We start from the raw sequence: 18,874 nt of genomic DNA, 5'->3' as shown, positions 1-18,874 counted from the left end.
GTTTATCTACTGTGTATACTTAGTAGTCCTCCTGTCTGTCTTATTCACATCATTATATGCTATAGCCTTACCTATGCTCTTGTCTCTACTCTCCAGAGGTGTTGAATTGGTATTCATATCAATCATTTGTGGAATTCAGGCATAGAAATCTTTCTATCAAGGGAGGGAGAAAACTATTTAGGTGTCGAATCTGTAATGTTTCTTGGGGAATGACAGTCTCCTCTAGTTTAAAGAACAGTCTCTTACTTATAATGTGATGTACACATCCACTTCAATGAGAAAAAAATCCTCGTTCTCTAGGTACATTTATTATTAAGTAAATTCTGTTCATTGTTCTTGCACGCACAGGACCTTTTCTTCTAAAAGGATAATACTAAAAATTATGATATTATATAAAATGTATAAACATTCACACCAATAGGATTTTTCCAACCATTTGCAGAGTTATTTTAGTAAATATATTGTTATAGGGCAGCATGGGGGAAGTGAAGTATTCTGTTTAATCCAATGTTCTGGTTAATGGAGAGTTATTGTAAATACATAGATGGGTAAAAAGTGTTAAAGAATTAAAATATAAGAAAATGTGCTATAAATAACATTCATCTTTATTTGATGATCCATAAGCACTACAAAGACCATAGATTTAGAGTTAGAAGGAACCTTAGAGGATATGGAGTCTTACCTTTGCCTCTTCCTGCCACCATTTTCCAAATGAGGAAACTGAGGCTGAGAGAGGTTAAATGACTGACCCAAAGCCACATAGCTAGTAAGTGTCCAAAGTAGATTTAAATGTGGGTCTTCCTGACATCAGTTCCAATATGCTGTCCTCTACACCATGCTGCCTCTTGCTTCAGGTTATTGCTTGAGCTTCAGTTAGGTAATTCATAAACATTACAGTGTACAAGTCTAGAAATATCAGTTCATAGAGAGTTTTGCTGATCAGAATGCCAGACAACAGGGAATTTGCTATAGTTTGCTCTGCTAGGTGAATTTGTAGTGCCTGCCACCTAGACAACCTGAGTACCTAGTCTCCGAGTTATTTGGTTGCTTCTTAATGCCCATACTCCAGTAGACATTTCCTATAAGAAACCTTTTTGCATCTTGTATTCATATTATTCCAGTAAGTAAGGTATTTTTGGACTTGAGTCTAAATTATTTCCTATTTCTTGATCTATAAATTATTATCATATATATATATATATACATATATATATACATATATATATACATATATATATATATATATATATACATATATATAGTACAGGAATTGTAATGAGTCTCCACTTTGTTAGAAGTTTCAACACTGGAAGTCAATAAAGGGTAATGAGAGAGAGAGAGAGAGAGAGAGAAGAGAGAGAGAGAGAGAGAGAGAGAGAGAGAGAGAAGAGAGAGAGAGAGAGAGAGAGAGAGAGAGAGAGAGAGAGAGAGAGAGAGAGAGAGAGAGAGAGAATTAAGAAGTAGGGGATATTTAAATTTCTAAAAAGGGATAATATCAGTGATTTTGAAAAAAAAAAATTAGTGAGGCTAAGAAGGCTACATCACATAATTGCAGAATGTTAAGTCTGGAGGAAGAGAATCCATCCAATTATAGAGAATCCATCTCCCTCATTTTACCGTAAGTGACTTGCCTAAGGTCATCCAGCCAGGACTAGCTGAACAGACTGATTCAGGAGGGGAGAGGAAATGACATTTTCTGAATAATTGTGTTTATAGTTTAGTTCCAAGTTGCTACCTCTTGACCTACATGAAAAACTGATATGTTGAATTTGGAGTGTGTGTGTGTGTGTGTGTGTGTGTGAGAGAGAGAGAGAGAGAGAGAGAGAGAGAGAGAGAGAGAGAGAGAGAGAGAGAGAGAGAGAGAGAGCGAGAGAGAGTAATGTTAGGGATGAGTAGTTTTGTGCTATATTATGCAATGCTGCTCCTTGACCTTGTAACTAATGGGAATTTCAAATGTGCAGAAAGATCAACCTCTGACTCTCCTCTGCCTGCCATACAAAATACTATGCTAGCATACAACAGAGATAATGGGAGTAAATTCTGGAAGAGTGGTCACATTTTTCATGTCTTAGGTAGGTAGAAGACAAAACTAGCAGCTTTTGTTCATAGTGATTTGACAGCTAATATTGGGAAGAATTTCCTTGGTATCTTGGAGGGAGGAAGGAAGCAGAAATATTAGAAGAAATTCAGTAGTAATATAAATGTTCACAAGTCAAACATCCTCAAGAAGTATAGTTGAAAGAGTCAGACTACATTGGATTCTGATTTCAACTCTTCCCCTAGCAAACTGGTTGATCTTAAGCAACTTCTCTAATCATTCTGTGCCTCAGTTTCCTTGTGGAGTTACATGTTTTACCTATATCATAAGATTGTTATTTCAATAAAATGAGATCATACATATAGAAGCACCCCCAGCTGCTGGAGTCCTCTGTCCCTAACTGCTTGGCATTTGGTTCGTATTCATTTCATGTATATTTATTTATGTACACCTTACTTTCCTCCATAGAATGTAAACATCTTGAGAGCAAGAATCACTTCATTTGTTATCTTTGTTTTGAGAATGTCTAGCAAAGTACCTGGCACAGAGTAGGTGCTTAATAAGTGTTAGTTGATTGATTGATTGATTGATTGATTTGGAAAACTAAAAGCAGTCCTCAATTGTTAAGCATTTTTATTTTCATTATGTCATTCCCAGAATTTTATTTAGTAATTAAATATTTAACACTTAGAAATCCTAATATATCTAGTAATCGTGATGGTTAGTACTTTAGGGCTATTTTGCAAATTAAAATGTAATGGTATTGCACCACATGGAATTTGCATGTCATTCTCTTGTTTTGGCCAGCTTAAATAAGTTTAACACTTTGGACAATGTGTGATTTTTGAGAGTGTGAGTATTCCCTTCATTAGCACAAATCACATTCTCTGCTTTAGTAGATGGTTTCATGAGTTATAATATACCCAGCTCCTCCCTTTAACACCCCCCACCCTCAGAAAATCAATATCACCTGATTGCCAACTTCTCTGCATTTAGTTAAGTCGGTCTTTGGTCAACAATCCATTGCCAGGCTGTATCAGAAGTCCTTCCAAAATAGTAGGAGATTCCAGAGCCTAGGACTCTGGTCATCTTCTTTGAGAACCCAGGTTTATGTCCATGCTGCAATCAGGCATCCAAGTAGGATTTCAATGGAGAATAGCCAATATGTACACTATAAAAGCAGGAGCAGGTGGGTCTAAGATAAAAACCCTTTGAGGAGAATCTTAGAGCACCAAGTCAGCAATTTCCATTTGTGGGGATTGAAGATAGAGAAGTAATTAGACTTTCACAATGAGCAAGTCAGGACTAATGGAACAATATCCTAAGGACAGGATTAGTGGGAAAACATTCCGGAAATTCAATGTTGCAATCAAGCACTAGAGTAGTCACAGCCTTCCACTGAAAGGTCTCAGTGCTATATTGCATGACTGAACTAAGGAACTGACTTCTTATTTTAAAGGTGATGGAGAGGAGAACTCATCCTTACAGTCACTCTGTCAACAGGGGCAGGGGGAGGGGGAACAATTCCCTTATAAACCAAGAAAAATGAATTGTTAAATTCAATTGTAACAGATTATGCTTATTAATGACTCAGACTGTATAATGTCTATTTGTAGGGTTCAGAGGGGTTTGTGATCTCCAAGAAAGTTAGTTGTGCTAACTTTTTTTTTTAATACGAGGGGCAAGGATAGAGATAGCAAGTAAACAATGATTTCTGACACAGAAGGAGGTATAGAAGGAAGGAGAGAATGGTATTTCCTTTTTACACCAGTAAAAACTTGCTTGTTTGTGAAGTGACAAGAGACAGTGAAAAGCAAGAGAGAAAGAGGGAAACTGACCCATGAAGCATCTGGTGAAGCATTGCTCAGAACATTTTAATGCCGGCTCTATGTTGTAAATGGCTTTTGGTGTTTACATTAGGTTAGCTGGGTCTTACTCCGTTAAGGTTTCCTTTCTGTGGTAAAGCAGACATCTTGAATCTCATAAAACTTTATATCTGTATAATAAACAAGAATGTCACTGATACAGTAGTTAGAATTTATGGAACTTTTCCGGTTTCCCAGCAATGTAAACTATCAGCATGATAATTTATAATGGTTTGTGACAAATGCTGTTGAGCGAAGAGGTGTGTGGTTACATTCAGATCAGATGTCGTCATCTGGGGAGCAATAAAAATTTCACAGACATTGGGTTAAAAACATTAAGAAAATGAATGTGAAGCTCCAGAAGAAAAGACCTAGAGATGGTGGGAGGAAAAGCCCAGTAGTACTCTTCTTGCTGAGAAATTATAGACTTCATGACCAGATACAACAGTGTTTTTTAATAGGAGAATATGCATAGGCTAGCCTACAGCATTCTCCTGTGTAGACAACAATCTTTTCTTTTGTGGAATGGTTGATAAGGTTGGGTTTTTTTCACATTTGCATTCAAAGGGAAAATTTGCGTATAGTTAATTTTAATTTTAACTCCATAGAGATTTTCATTACTGATGTTACAGCTAAGAAACGTTTGACACCATGGCTATGGGGCAATGAGTTTTTCACCTTTCACAATTCTTCCTGCTCTGCTTCTAACCATCTAGACTTTGCCAGTATGCCCTAGATGGTGGCTGGAAGTTCCCCTCTGTACCTGTGGCCTCCTCATCCTAGAATATCCCTCCTCTGAACTCCACCCATCCCTCCATCCCTCCTCTGGTGAGTTTCTCCCATAACCTTCATTTTTAGGAAGGGCTCAGGGCAACTCTCCTTTATTCCTCTCCCAGCTCCACTTTGACTCCCCTGATATGGTCACTAGGTCCTACATGGGTACTTTCCACCTACATGTTCCCTTTTAGCTCCCTTTATGTGTGAAACTCCCTGAGGGCAAGGACTTTATTGCTTGTGTTTGTATCCTGACCCTTAGCATTGTGCCTGGAATATAGTAGGTGCTTAATAAATGCTTGCTACCTTGTCTTGGTGATCAGTAGACACTAAGTGCCAGGCACTGTGTAAATGCAGAGGATAAAGAGAAAGGTGAAAGACAGTCCCTGGAGCTCACAGCCAAATAGAAGACAGAACATGAAAACAACTATATCCCAACATACAATTTATAGGATAAATTAGAGATAATCAACAGAGAGAAGGTGCTATAATTAAGGGAGAATGGGAAAAGCCTTCCTGTAAAAGTGTGGCTTGAGAGGGGACTTGAAAAAGCAAAAAGGCAGAGATGAAAAGGAATGTTTTAAGAATGGAGGACAACCAGTGAAAATGCCCAGAGTCAGAAGATGGAGTATCTTGTATAACGAACAGCCAAGAAACCAGTGTCACTAAATTGCCAAGTGTATATGGGGAGGAAGATAAGGTACATAAGGTGTGTGAAGTTGGAAGAGTGGGGTGGGGTGGAGGTTTAAGTTATGAAGGGCTTCGAATGCAAAACAAAGGAATTTTTCTATTTGATCCTGTAGGCCATTAGGGAGCCACTGGATTTTGATGAATAGCAGGTGACACGGTCAGATGCTTTAGGAAGATATCGGTTGGATAACAAAGGATAGATTGGAGTGGGGAGAGACTTGAGACAGGCAGATCCACCAGCGGGTTATCAATAATACTGGTATGAGGTGATGAGGGCCTGCACTAGTGTGGTAGCAGTGTTAGAAAAGAGAATGAAGTATGAAAGATGTTGGCAACAGATTGGCTATAGGGGAAGAAAGTAAGTGAGGAAGCAAGGGTGACACCTGAGTTGTGGGCCTGGGTGATTGGGAAGTTAAGAAGAGGGGAGGGCTTGAGAGGAAAGACGAGTTCATTTTTGGACATGTTGAGTTTAAGATACATTCAGGACATCTAGTTTAAGATGTCCAACAGGCGATTGGAGACGGGAGACTGGAGGTCAACAGAGATTATGGAGTTCCTTGCACATAACACACCCTTAATAAATGCATATTATTTGATGATTAAGTAGGGGACCAAGTACTCAAACCAAGAAAATTACAGGTTCTTGTAGTTTAAAAAATATATGTGTGACATCATTATAAGGGCTAAGCTTGAAAAATAAGGTGCATTTAAAAATTTTGAAACATTTTTTCATAGAGTATACAATGTAGTTTTTAATTATATCGATGAATTTTGACACATATATACCTCTTTTTTGGTCTTTGTTCATGAATAGTATTTTATATTTGAGTATATTCTCTAGAACCAAGAGAAGAGGAAAAAACATTGCCCTTGTTTTATGGGACTCAAAGGATGTTTAAAGCCAAATACTTTGCTATTTTCTGTAGATAGTGCACTTTTAACTCACTGAGACATTGAAACCTTATAGAATGAAGCCAGAAAGTGCCTGCTGTTCTTTCTGTAATGAAAAAAAAAAACAGTCCCATTGGAACATTTCATAGTTTTGGGCAGTATCTACTTTTAGCAGAAACATTTTTGAGCTTCGTATGGGTTGCATAAGCTACAGCCTTATTGAAATCTCAACAAAATATTGATCTGGCATCCAGTGCACAGAGAAGTCAGGCTCCCCAAATATCTTTCTTCATTATCTGAATCCTTCCATCTCTGCATTAGATATCCAGCGAGTTCCCAAGGATGTGCAATATGAAGGGAATGACATTTTAAAGGGCTACCAACAGGTTCATTTCAATTGAAAAATGGATGCTGTGGGCAGAGAATGAACTCTTCCTGGGAAAACCACAGGTCCAGCTTATTGTTACCACCTGGAGTATAGCTGGTTTCTATTCAGGTAGACAATTATCTGCTTTCTTTCCTTTGACTTTTTTTTTCCCAAAAAACACTGATTAAATTTGAGCAAAGCCCTATGTGTGTTAAAATAATAATTTTCTTTATTATTTCTTATTATAAGCAATCCAATTTGATCTGAGCAAAATTTTGAAAATAACAAAGTTGCTTTGTCTATCATTTTTGTAGTTTAAGATGCGTTTGTGTGTGTTTATGTGTGAGCAAGAGAGAGAATGAGGAAGAAAGAGAAAGGGGGAGAGAGAGAAACAGACAAGAGAAAAAAGTTAGTTAAATTTTATCAAACCAAAACGTGTAGTTTCCAATCTGCTATCTCTTTTTTAACAGTCCCTAAGAGAAGGCTTAGATGTACCCTCCCCTTCTTTTACTTTCTACCATGTACTCCGTTTTTGAGTGTACTCTTTGCTACTGTCTTCAGCAAAGAGCCAACATACAGGTATAAGCTTAAAGAATAAACTTTCTAATTAAGCTCTAATACTCATCTTAGGGTTTGATAATTAAGTATAAAGAAGAACAAGACACATGATTAGTGTTCAGATCATGTTCCAAATGCCTCTTAATTGGGTGTTTGTAATCAATCCTGATTGTGAGAGCCAGTGAGTTGGCAGGAAATAATGCACACACAAAAAGCCTCCCCCCCCATTTTCTTGTTGGTGGACTTGAGCCTGGTATTTAGGTCAATGTGCAATAATAGCAGAAAGCCAGAGATGGAACTCTTTGCTCTGTCTGCCCAGCACACCGAGGTCTTTTATGCAGTCTCATTGTTAAACAATATATATTCCTAATAAAGAGAGCCGTTAAGTAAGCTATGTTTACTTGGAAGTGTGCTGATTCCTGGTTGAAAACAGAGAAAAGACACTTCTTCAGGCTTCCATCCACTATTAATTGTGGGAAAGAGTTCAGAATTAACAAGAGTTATGGTTGATAACTTTGATTGACTCCTCACCAGAGTCTGTTAGTCACCAAATATGAGAGGTCAAGATCATTCTTTTTCTTTAAACTTAAGTCACCATAGAGCATTTGGGGGGGGGGTAATCATGGTTTCCTTTTGCCTTTACAAGTAAAAGGAATTAGGCTGTGCCTTCTAAAATGCCAAGTTTAGTAGATGCTTCTCAGCTCCTTTTTGGTTCAAACTCTTGCCTACTTACGTATAGTGCTAGGCAATACTTCCCACAGAAATGTAAAACAAAACAAAAAGCCATGTCCTATTGCAAAGGCTTGTGATTTTTAAATGTGTATATGTTGGTACAAATGAGCACTTATTTGTGCAAAAACCATGAGCAATCTATAATATTCACTTAGCACAGGATTCTCCTTATGTTAGAAACTGGAGATAAATTTCTCACCTTTTTATTCCCCCTGTGGCATGGTAAAAAAAGAATGAATCTGTTGTTAGAAGACCTGGATTCATATCTTGTCTTTGTCACTTAACCAGTGATGGGACCTTGAGTAAATCATTGAAGTCTCAGTTTCCTAATCTGCAAAATGGGAACAATAATGGCAGCCCTGCCTATCTCACAGGGTTATTGTGATGATCAAAAGACATGGGTTTGGTGGAGCACTATCTCAGCCATAAACTGTTATATCAGTGTCAGCTATTATGAAATCATGGAAGTATGTGGTGTATATGATATTTATCTGAAGCTGAGGAACCAGACAACACTTGGGTTAAATTTTTAATGTATGTTAAAAGACCACTTGAGATAATGCTATGGTCTGGTGAATAAACAAACTAGATTGGGAGACAGGAAATCTGGAATCTCTTTCCAGCTCTGTTCATCTGGGAATCTCAGGCAAATAGTAGACAAGTATGTCCCTTCTTCCCAGCTCCCCATTTGTAAAAGGGGTGAACATGATCATCACTTGGCGCCATAGGGGTTAATGGGATGCTGTGTGCCCAGAACTATGGGCTCCTTGGACAAGTGGGCTCTATGGATGTGTTTTTGAAAAGAAACAGACCCTTGAGAGTGTCTTGTTTTTATCTGGGTTGATTCACTGTAAAAATGGGAGATCCAGGTTTAAGGTGATTGTACGCCTGACCAGTTCCACAAGGGATTAGACATGTCACAGATAGTGCATCCAGGCTGGGGGGTGGGGTGGGGAGAAGGATGTCAAGAGCCTAATTGCTCATATTTCTCAGGAGTGGCTGGTCTATGGAGTCACAATTCAGACCACTTATCTTCTCATCTCATCCAAGGACAGCTACTCTAATCATAATTATTAGAGAAGACGTTAGGGATAGATTGGTGTCTGCATTCAGGAAGCTTAGTCAAGCCTGTCTGAAGAAGAGTGGTCAGGGGGCCCCTTGGGAAACACTTCCCTGTGCCTAAGGCTCTCAGCCTGTCCAGGAGTACGGAAGAGGACTAGACAACCACCAGTTTGCAAGAGGGAGTGGTAGGGCAGGTTTTCCATGCACAAATGTTGGGGGCTTTTTTTCTGTTTACTGTGCTACTGTGAACCACCTTGCACAGAGGTCACCTGCCTCTAGGATAAGCCCTTGGACTATATTGCAGCCAGTTCTCTGTGACCAAAAGTCAGATGGAAAGTCTGCAGTTAGCATTTCCTCAGTTTCCCCTATAGGCTGTCACTAGTATAGCAACTAGTACAAGTTTCCCCTACAGATTATCACTTTGGGGTGAGGGGATTACAAAGGTATTAGGACACCAATTAAAATTAGTTTCCAAGGCAGATAAGAAGCAATACAAAAAAAATATTTATTGAATCCCTACTAGGTGCTGGGGAGTTTGCAAAATTGTTAAGAAAGGACCCATGCTGAAGAGCTCTCACAGTTTTGTAGGAGAGCAAGACACCAATACAGAGACCCTTTGGTGCACCATATTATATGATTAATGCTCTCCTGCCAACAACACTCCCACACATGGCAGAACTAGATTCAAATATGATTGGGAACCATTGAACAAAATAAATAAAACCACAATAAGACATAGACAATGCTACACTTTAAAACTAAGTCAATACGCAGCCCATAGAGATCCATAGTTATGGTTTGGTCCTGGTTTCTATTTGAGTTTGACCCCACGGATTTAGAGGGTTACAAATCAGACTTGTTTTGCCACCATCTATTGTCCACCGCTCTCCTTCATAACTCCTGCCGCTGTGGAACAATGGTATTAGTGCTGTCTTCCCAGATGCTACCTCATTTCCCCCATTGTTATTCTAGTTTTTACAACTGTTGTGAGAGTGTTAGTTCATTAAGATAGGCTGGGGACTTGTACAAGTTGGGAGTGTGCCAGGAGCTCTTTGAACTTCTCTGGGGAAAAGCATAGCACTGGGAATCAGGATAGCTGGATTGGAGTAGCACTGTTGCTATTAACTTAGCTGAAAGTTACTTGGGCTGTGTCTAAATGAATGAATGGTGGGCTTGTCACTGATCATCCCACATCTTTTAATTCATCCCTTCATTTAAGAGACTCCTACGTGCCAGGGATTGTGCTAGGTACTAGAGATACAAAGACAAAAAAATAGTAGCTGAAGTCAAGTCAGCTTAAGGGGAAACAACATACATGCAAGTTAATAAAAACACAATATAGACAAAATAAAGTAAAAAAAAATGTCTTGTAGGAGGGGATGCTTGAGTGGAGATTTGATGGGACATAGGATCTCCCAGAGGCAGAGGAAAGAGCAAGAGCATTCAGGGTATTGGGGAATACTTGTACAAAGGCATAAAGAAGGAAATGAGAAGACTGCCAGGTGTCATGTATGGGAAACAACAAATAGGCCAATTTGGCTGGAAGGTAGAATATGGAAGGGAGTGAAGTGTAATTAGCCTGGAAATATAGGTCAGAACTAGATTGTGAAGAGCTTTAATTACCAGTGAATCAGTTTGGGATCAGTGAAGCTTGTCAGCAGGTGGGTGACATAATAAAGCTTATACTTTAAAAACATCAGTTTGGGACTATATGGAGGATGGATTGGAAAGAGAATGGATGCAGGGAAACAGGTAGGAAACTGGCCATTGTCCAGGTGGGGCATGGTGAGGGCCTGAACCAGGATGGTTGTATGAATGGAAAAGGGATGGCTGTGAGAGAAGTCATGGGGTTAGAATTAACAAGATGTGGCGAGTGATTGGATATGCGGAGTGAGCAAGAGTGAAGAATGACCTGGAGATTTCTAATCTGGGTAAATGAAAGAATGATGGTACCTGCACAGAAATAAGAGGTTAGGAAGAAGGGTAGTTTTGGTGCGTGTAAAGACAGGCTCTCCTTTGGACATGTTAATTTGAGATTCCTCTGATCATCTGAACAAAGACAATTAGATTGTGAATTCCTTGAGGGCAGGCTTTGTCTTTTGCCTCTTCTTGTATGCCCAGAGCCGGCCACTTAATGATCTCTAGCTCAATTGTTTGATTGAATTATGCCACTTGCAAATGTCTAATTCAACCATGGTTGGCCTTAAGGAGAGCCATATCGCCTCGCTAGATGTATCCACCAACAAGTTCAGTAACCACTTATAAAACCACGTTAACCCTTCGTTAGTCCATTCCTACTGAAAATAAAGCCTACCCTTCACCACTTCATAAATAACGCAAGTGGAGGAAGTACCTTAGAAGTCCAAATGATGTTAAATGCAGTGCAGATATAATTGCTACAGGAAGCACATCCGAAGGTTTGGTTCCTTAAAATAAATTAAGACTGTAAACAATACTTTTTGTGTCCTTGAAAGGATACACTTGTATGTTTTTCAGAAACATAGTTTACCTCTGGACTGGAGACAACGTCTGGTGCTCAAAATGTATTCGGCCAGAAAGAGGACCTAACTAGTCTTAGATTGTTTCGATTTGATAATTGTCTTATAACATGATACCAAGAGGTAGTGTGGGATACTGGGTAGAGAAAGCCAGCCTTGGAGTCAAGTCCTGAGTCTGATCCAGACTACCTGGTGACTATGGTCAGGTCACTATTAGGACCTGCCAGACAAATCTCTAAGATTATATCACAGAATCATGAGATCAGAAAATTTGAGAGTTGGAAGGGACATTAGCAGTCACCTAGTCTGACCCACACCAATGTGTGGCAGATGAGTTCCCAAGCTACATTGGTAGAAGCCATTTCTATAACCGAGGAATTCCCTAGCTGATGAAAACATAGGTTCAGACAAAAGAAATGAAACAAAACAAACAAAAACTGTAGCATTCTGTTTTTTAAAATCCTTGATGGGTAAAGTTTCTAGAGAAACTCACAGCAGATGCTACCTCAGCCTCCTTTGCTTAGATAATAGCATCAGTGTCTTCTTGGGGTTTTTTGTTTTTGGAGTTTACTAGAGGACTATGAAATGTGTTTACTACAATCAAAACCTAAACCAGCCCATACTTACCAGAATGGGCTAAGAGCCATTATCATGGTGGTCATTATAGCAAGAATGCAGGCCAGAGGAGACGCTGAACTGAAAAGCACAAACATTCTCATTTCAGCAAGAAGTGAAGACCACATCAATTTGTAACAAAATAAAAAACCTGGACTAAAATAGTCATGGAAATAAGACCTTTAAATCATGCTGGCATATTCCACCTCCAGATATACCTGCCGCTTGTTAATTACCTTTCACATTTCAGCAATCTTAGCTCTTTTCCCTCTTTACCATTCTTCCTCCATTACTGGCAATGGCCAAGCTGCCATTGGGCAGCCTGAGGGGAATTCTCAGGCACTCGGCTTTGAAGGCAATGCCAGTAGGATAGGGGATACTGAGAGAGAGAAAAAAATTCAGACTGTGTCAGAGTGCAAATGTCTAGTTCCCTCAACTATAAAATGAGGTAGTTGGGCTATGTGGTCTCCAAAATTCATTCCACTTCTTAAGTTTGGGAGAATGAGCAAGACATCCTGGTTTCTTCTTTTACGGGGCCATAGAAACCAGTCTGGTTTTTCCAATGGAGTAATATTCAAACTATGAATTCTGCAATATCTTCCCATTCCTGTTCACTTACCTAGAGAAATCCTTACCACCTGCATGCATTTAGGGTTAGGGTTGGGGGAGGGGGATGGTGAGGAGGATGGTAGTACCAAGACATGTGTCTTTATGCCAGAGAGGGAATTGCTTATTTCCACAATTTAGAAGCTTCTTCTTTCACACAACCTTCTTTTTCTCCTATGAAAATCCAGGCTTGATTGGATTGTATATAGAATGAAATACAAAATAAATAGCCCATCCTTTAGGAAAAACTCGGTTTCTGACAGTTTGCCAACTGCTGTGTACATAATATTTATAGCTACTATGTAGCTATAATTTGTGTAGCCCTTTATATAAGTTACTTGATTTGATCCTGACAAAAACGTGTGAGGAAGATGCTATCATTATCCCCATTTTACAGATGAGGAAACTGAGGCAAATGGGGTTAATGGCTTGCCCAGGGTCACACAGCTAGTAAACATCTGAGACAGATTTAAAAGTCCTATCTTCCTTTCTCCAAATCCAACACTGTATTCACTAAACTACTGAGCATCTCCATTAGTAATGAATATTATTTGTTTTAAAAATCTGTTTCCAGGCTGTGAAAGTTATAGAATCTTTAACTTTGGTCCATATGGTCCAACTCGCTCATTTTACAGGTAAGATTTGCTCAAGGCCACACAGCTAGTTAGCAGCAGAGCCAAGTCTACAACCCAGATGTCCTGACTCCCATGCCAAGTCTCTTGCTATCATACGTGGTCACTACTTTCTTGTTAAACTGTGTACCTTGCGGATTGCAGGTGCTTATTACATATTTGTTGATAGCCTGAAAATCAGCTCATGTCTAAAGAATCTTCTCGCGAATGTTAATCTTTGAGATGTGAACCAATCCAACTACTTGGGTGGGGAGGAGGGAGATGTAACTTAATCAAGGCACAAAATGCACACGTATACTTCTCATTTCCTTAGCAAACACAGCATTCTGCTGGGTGCTAGAGTTGGGCTTACAATTCTTATTATAAAAACACTGTTTAAAAGGCTTAGGCAGTTTCCTCAAATGAGTAGCTTAGCTAAATCCTGAAAAATATGCAAAGGTAGCGGTTGGGTGAAAGCTTCTCTTTCTGTTCTACAGTCATCTCCATAATCTGTTTGGGAGACAAAGGCAGAGAATGTATTAGCATTGTAGGCATATGTCCTCATGCTGAGTGTTTTCTGACATTTCCACAACCCTTGGGACTTTGTGCCACAATCGTGTAAACTTTATCTATTGTATATTCATATCTGGGCTGGAGTCCAAACTACCTTTACATAAATTTAACACAAATAATTTAGAACCTTCTTCCAATTCCAGCTGGCAACCCCAATAAATGCCCATTTTAACTTCTCAGCAGGCTTGCCAGTGTGAGATTTTTAAAGTGAATTTCTCTGTCATATTAGTTAAGGCAAGAGGCATCCCCCTATTGGATGGTGTGCTCACATCAATCCAGCCAGGCAAGTAATGGGCAAGCCTTTGGCTTGATAGGGTTCTCAGACTAGTGTGCCCATTCCTGATCTTGCAGAAATAATGTCACGCAGAGATGATGAGAGAAAAAATCAGGGATTTTATCTGCCTTAACGGAGCACTCCTCTGATTCTCAATCAGATTTCAGAATCATGGCAATATTTCTTTGTATGGCTTTGGTTCCTTACCCAAGAAAGGGAGAGAGAGAGAGAGAGAGAGAGAGAGAGAGAGAGAGAGAGAGAGAGAGAGAGAGAGAGAGAGAGAGAGAGAGAGAGGGAGGACAAAGTTGATAGACCTATGATTCACATAATCATCTACCTGTTGATGATGGTTATCCCATCCATAAGTAAAGCTAAACCTCAGGACTTGCCTTTCCTTCCCCTTTTGCCATTTCCTCCCCTGCTTGGATAATCTTGTACTCAGGTTTTCAGGACATTCCTTAGGGCTTCTCTTATCTCTTCCATGAGTTCACTGAGCCCCTTTGGAATTTTGATTTAATCCAGTGATAACTCAGACTTCAGTTCTTAAGCTGCATGTCGCTCTTTCACATGCCACTTGACTGTCAAAAACTCCAATTCCTACTTTTAAATAATACAACATATTCTGCTCAGCACAAAGAAGATATGTTGCTCTTTTTTCAAATGTGGCTCTAGAGACGCATACCTGTTGATCCCATTGACCTACTCTACCCTTCCTTCTCATCATTGTCGTTTGCCCTTCATTTCTGGAGAAGACCATGGCATCAGGAAGGTAATGATTTGCAAGGCCATGACTTGCAAATGAACTGGATTTAAGTGACAGAGGACTGTGCAAAGTCACCAGCCTCATTTTCTCCTCTGGAGCCATCTGGGTGCAGTGGCAAAATATAGACCAGGACAACTGGCGATGGCCCTGGATACAATGGGAGACCTTGGCCTTTTTAAGCTGAGGTCTTTCCCAGGTCTCAGTTTGACTGAAGCAATGCCATTCAGTAATGAAGGCTAGGCATAAAATGAAGCAAAGAATGGCCTCTTCTACCTAGTTTTAAAAAAAAAAAGCACATGCAATGGCAATCAAAAATGTTTGCTTTTTATCTCTGTATTTGGCCTAATTCCGGTCAGAGTCATAAGCATATGACTTGTTGCTGACATCAATTCATTCTGCTTGTTTGAAACAATGGATAGAGCACTGACCTCTGAGTGAGGATGACTGAGGTCCATTTCTGCTTCTTTAACTTTGAGCAAATAGCTTTACCTCTAGGTCCCTTAGATCTCTAAGATTCTTAACTTATAGAGTAATTACTGATGCACCCTGTTTGAGGGAGATTTCTCCCTAAAAGTGCCATATGCCAAAGAAATCATAAATGGGGGGGGGGGAATTGCAGTTATCTCAGGGTCAGAACTGAACCCAAGTCTAATTTTGAACTTGAAAAAGGTAACACTCAATCCCCGGTGGCTACATGATGAAGGAATATGAGCAAGAATAGTGTGGTACAATGGAACCAGTACTAGATTTGAACTCAGATAACCTTAATTCAAGTCCCATTTACTACCTCTGTGGCTTTGTTATCTAACAAAATTATCTAACCTTTCCAGGCCTCAGTTTCCTCATGTGTAAAATGAAGGGGGTAAGACTGGATGACCTCTGTTGTCTATTTCATCTCTAAATCTATGAATCTAAACACAGTATTTTTGGGTTTTAATCTTGCTTAGTAAGCCAACTCAGGCTCAGAAGATCACAGAAAGTGGGAAGAGTTTGGCCTAGGACCTAGAAATCCAGATCCAGGTAATTAGTATAGTAGAAGTATCAGATTTTCAAGCTAGAAAGAGTCTTAGAGATCATTTAAATATGCCCATTTCATGTAACAGAAAAAGAAACTAAAACCCAGGAGGGTTAAATTATTTTGACCGTGATTATACAACTAATTACTGGCAGAAAAAAACTAAAATTATTCGATGTTTTTGTTAGATTATTAGGTACATAGCTATCTTTTCATAGAACTAGAAAGTTGTGTGGGTACCTCAATGTTCTTTTCTTTTTTTCTCTCAATTTACAATATATTGACTGTTCCCCATGTTCTTTATTGAGAGGCAGCAGGAATAACAGTGTGAAAATGGTGCTAAACTTAGTTGGAGTCACATTTGAATACATCCTGTACCACCTATGACCTCTGTTACCTTGGGCAAGTCACTTGAATTTTCTGAGTCTCATTTTCCTGACCTGTAAACTGAAGGGGGATGGAGTGGGTAGCCTCTAAGGTTTCTTCCAGCTCTAGGGTCTATGACCCTATTTTTGACAACTCCTTTTTTTCAATTAATTAAAGACATGATCCTTAGATTTTTCTCTACTACTATATTGCCAGAGTCCACGGATACATCTCCTTTTGTAGTTGTCTTTCCTGGGGTAGCTGCGGAGGACATCATTGTTTTTCCTCCTCTATTCTCAAAATTTTGTTTTACTCTTCTAGCCCTTGCTATTCCTAAGTACAAAATTCCGTTCCTATTTCGTACCTAACATACTCCATTCCCCCTACGCTCTTATTATACCATAGTATTTTCTGGCCATAAGTCTTATCACACCTTCAGACTTCAACTCTGGGAAAATACAGTCTAAAGAATGTCCCAATGTTTTTCATCCCTATTCCTTACCCATCTATAGTGGAACTTCATTAAATAAATGAAAGGATATGAAAATGAGGAAATTGGAAAATGATAATATAAGAAATCAGTTTACTGTGTCATTGTGATCATTATGCATTTAAAACATGTGCAGTTCATGAGAATTCTATGTACTGATCAGCTGTTTGGGTGGGAAGCCAGATGGGACCAAGGAGCAGAAATATAGGTATAATTTGCCTGCTCTGTGTGTGTATGTATGCATGCATGTGTATATATACACATATATCATATACAGCTATTGGATATATTTGAATTTATGTAATATTCCATATAATGATATTGTGTATATGTGTATAGCCTGAATTGTAGCCAAAACTCAGGTCTTATTATGAAAACCCTAACGTAGTTTGATCTTTTCTTTTGTTCAATACAACTTTCAAAAGTTAGATACCAAAGACTACAAATTATGTTAAAAAAAAAAAACAAAGACAGTTGCTGTTTTGTTAATGAATCCTGCCTTCCTTTTACATCTCAAAACCAGTGTAAGCTGTGTACTTGTTTGGAGAAGAGCAACAAATTAAGGCACTGATTCCAATGCCATTGTGAAAATAATTTTCTGAAATTGTGGTCTATCAACAGGAGATAAGATGGCACTCTGTCGTTGCCTGCTGAGGCCCATTATGAATATTCTATTTCAGAAGCAAATCACACTGTAAATACAATGTTCTGATTCCTTTATTCCCACAATGGTATTTTTGTAAAGGTGCAATTTAGTAATTCGACTTAGCATTGATAGCACTTCATCATTTCCAGATTCTTTATAACTGATGGTTAATTCACATGTTCTTGGGAAATTGTTTACCTCTACCAGGATGATTTTAAGATAAAACAACCCAAACACATAAAGATAAATCAACTTGCTAACTGCTAAACAGGGGCTAAGCAGGGAAGGGGAGGTGATTAAAATTGTTGTCCACCTCTCTTCTTTATTTATATGACCCAGCCAATATCAAGACACTGTATTTGTGTTTATCTATGGTATGTGCATATGCATATTTATGGAAATGTATGTGTTTGAATATAAATACACATTTGCATGTAGATATACATATATACCTAGAGTGTGCATGTGTATGTGTGTGTCTCTCTATATATATGTATGTATAGACACACATACGCACATGTTGTTCAGTTGTTTTCAGTTGTGTCTGACCTTTCATGACCTCATCTGGGGTTTTCTTCGCAAAGATACTGGAGTAGTTTGCCATTGCCTTCTCCAGCTCATTTTGCAGATGAGAAAATTGAGGCAATTAGAATTAAGTGACTTGCCCAGGGTTACACAGCTAGTGTCTGAGGCCAAATTTGAGCTCAGGTCTCCCTGACTCCAGGCCCAGCACTTTATCCAGTATGTCACCTAGTTGCACATGCACATACATATACATACATACGTACATACCATGTTCACATATATACAGTATGTATATGTTTACATATGTATGTAATAGATGTGAAGTATCCTGACTAATGACTTGGATAAAAATAAGAGTGCTTAAAGAAACAGATTACTGTAGACAATATAAGAAAACAATACCCAAAATAATTACATGTGCTGATTGTCTTTTCTAGTTACATTTAGTCTTTAGCCCTATATGCTATAGGAAATGTTCAGCAATGGATTAATGTTTGAGTGTTCTAGTAATATCTAACAATATCTTGAGGGCTATTTAATGTTTCTAAACACCAGATTTTGTGATTACATCCTGTGATTTACCTTATAATTTATACTCGCTACACCTCCTCCTGGTGTTGACTGATGTTTTGATTTACATTGAACATGATAGAACTACTTAAATAAATGTTGGAAATTAAGTCATTAATTATATGCCAGGCTTTTGGCTATAGCTCATGCACAGCAAAAACCTTATTAACTCAGTTCTCATGAATTTTGAATTTGGGGTGATTGAGACAACTCAAATCTGGAAGTTAGGGCAACATTTCAAATAGATGATGTTGTGGAGATCTGAAGAATCAAAGGGTCAGAAAACTAAAGATGGAGCATAGCTTGGGGACCATCAAAAATTCCAGTCCTCTCATTTTACAGATG

The 18,874-nt window shown here is 38.8% G+C and overlaps 1 protein-coding gene across 8 annotated transcripts in view; it reads left to right on the top strand.

Annotated features, from left to right (window-relative positions):
* NRP1 (neuropilin 1) overlaps positions 1-18,874 on the top strand; it is a 182,639-nt gene that overhangs the window by 7,021 nt on the left and 156,744 nt on the right. The window lies entirely within an intron of this gene.

Source organism: Phascolarctos cinereus, unplaced genomic scaffold (genome assembly GCF_003287225.1).
Source record: "Phascolarctos cinereus isolate Bilbo 61053 unplaced genomic scaffold, phaCin_HiC Scaffold_1;HRSCAF=81, whole genome shotgun sequence".
Classification (NCBI taxonomy): Eukaryota; Metazoa; Chordata; class Mammalia; order Diprotodontia; family Phascolarctidae; genus Phascolarctos; species Phascolarctos cinereus.
This window is presented reverse-complemented; position numbering and strand designations above follow the sequence as displayed.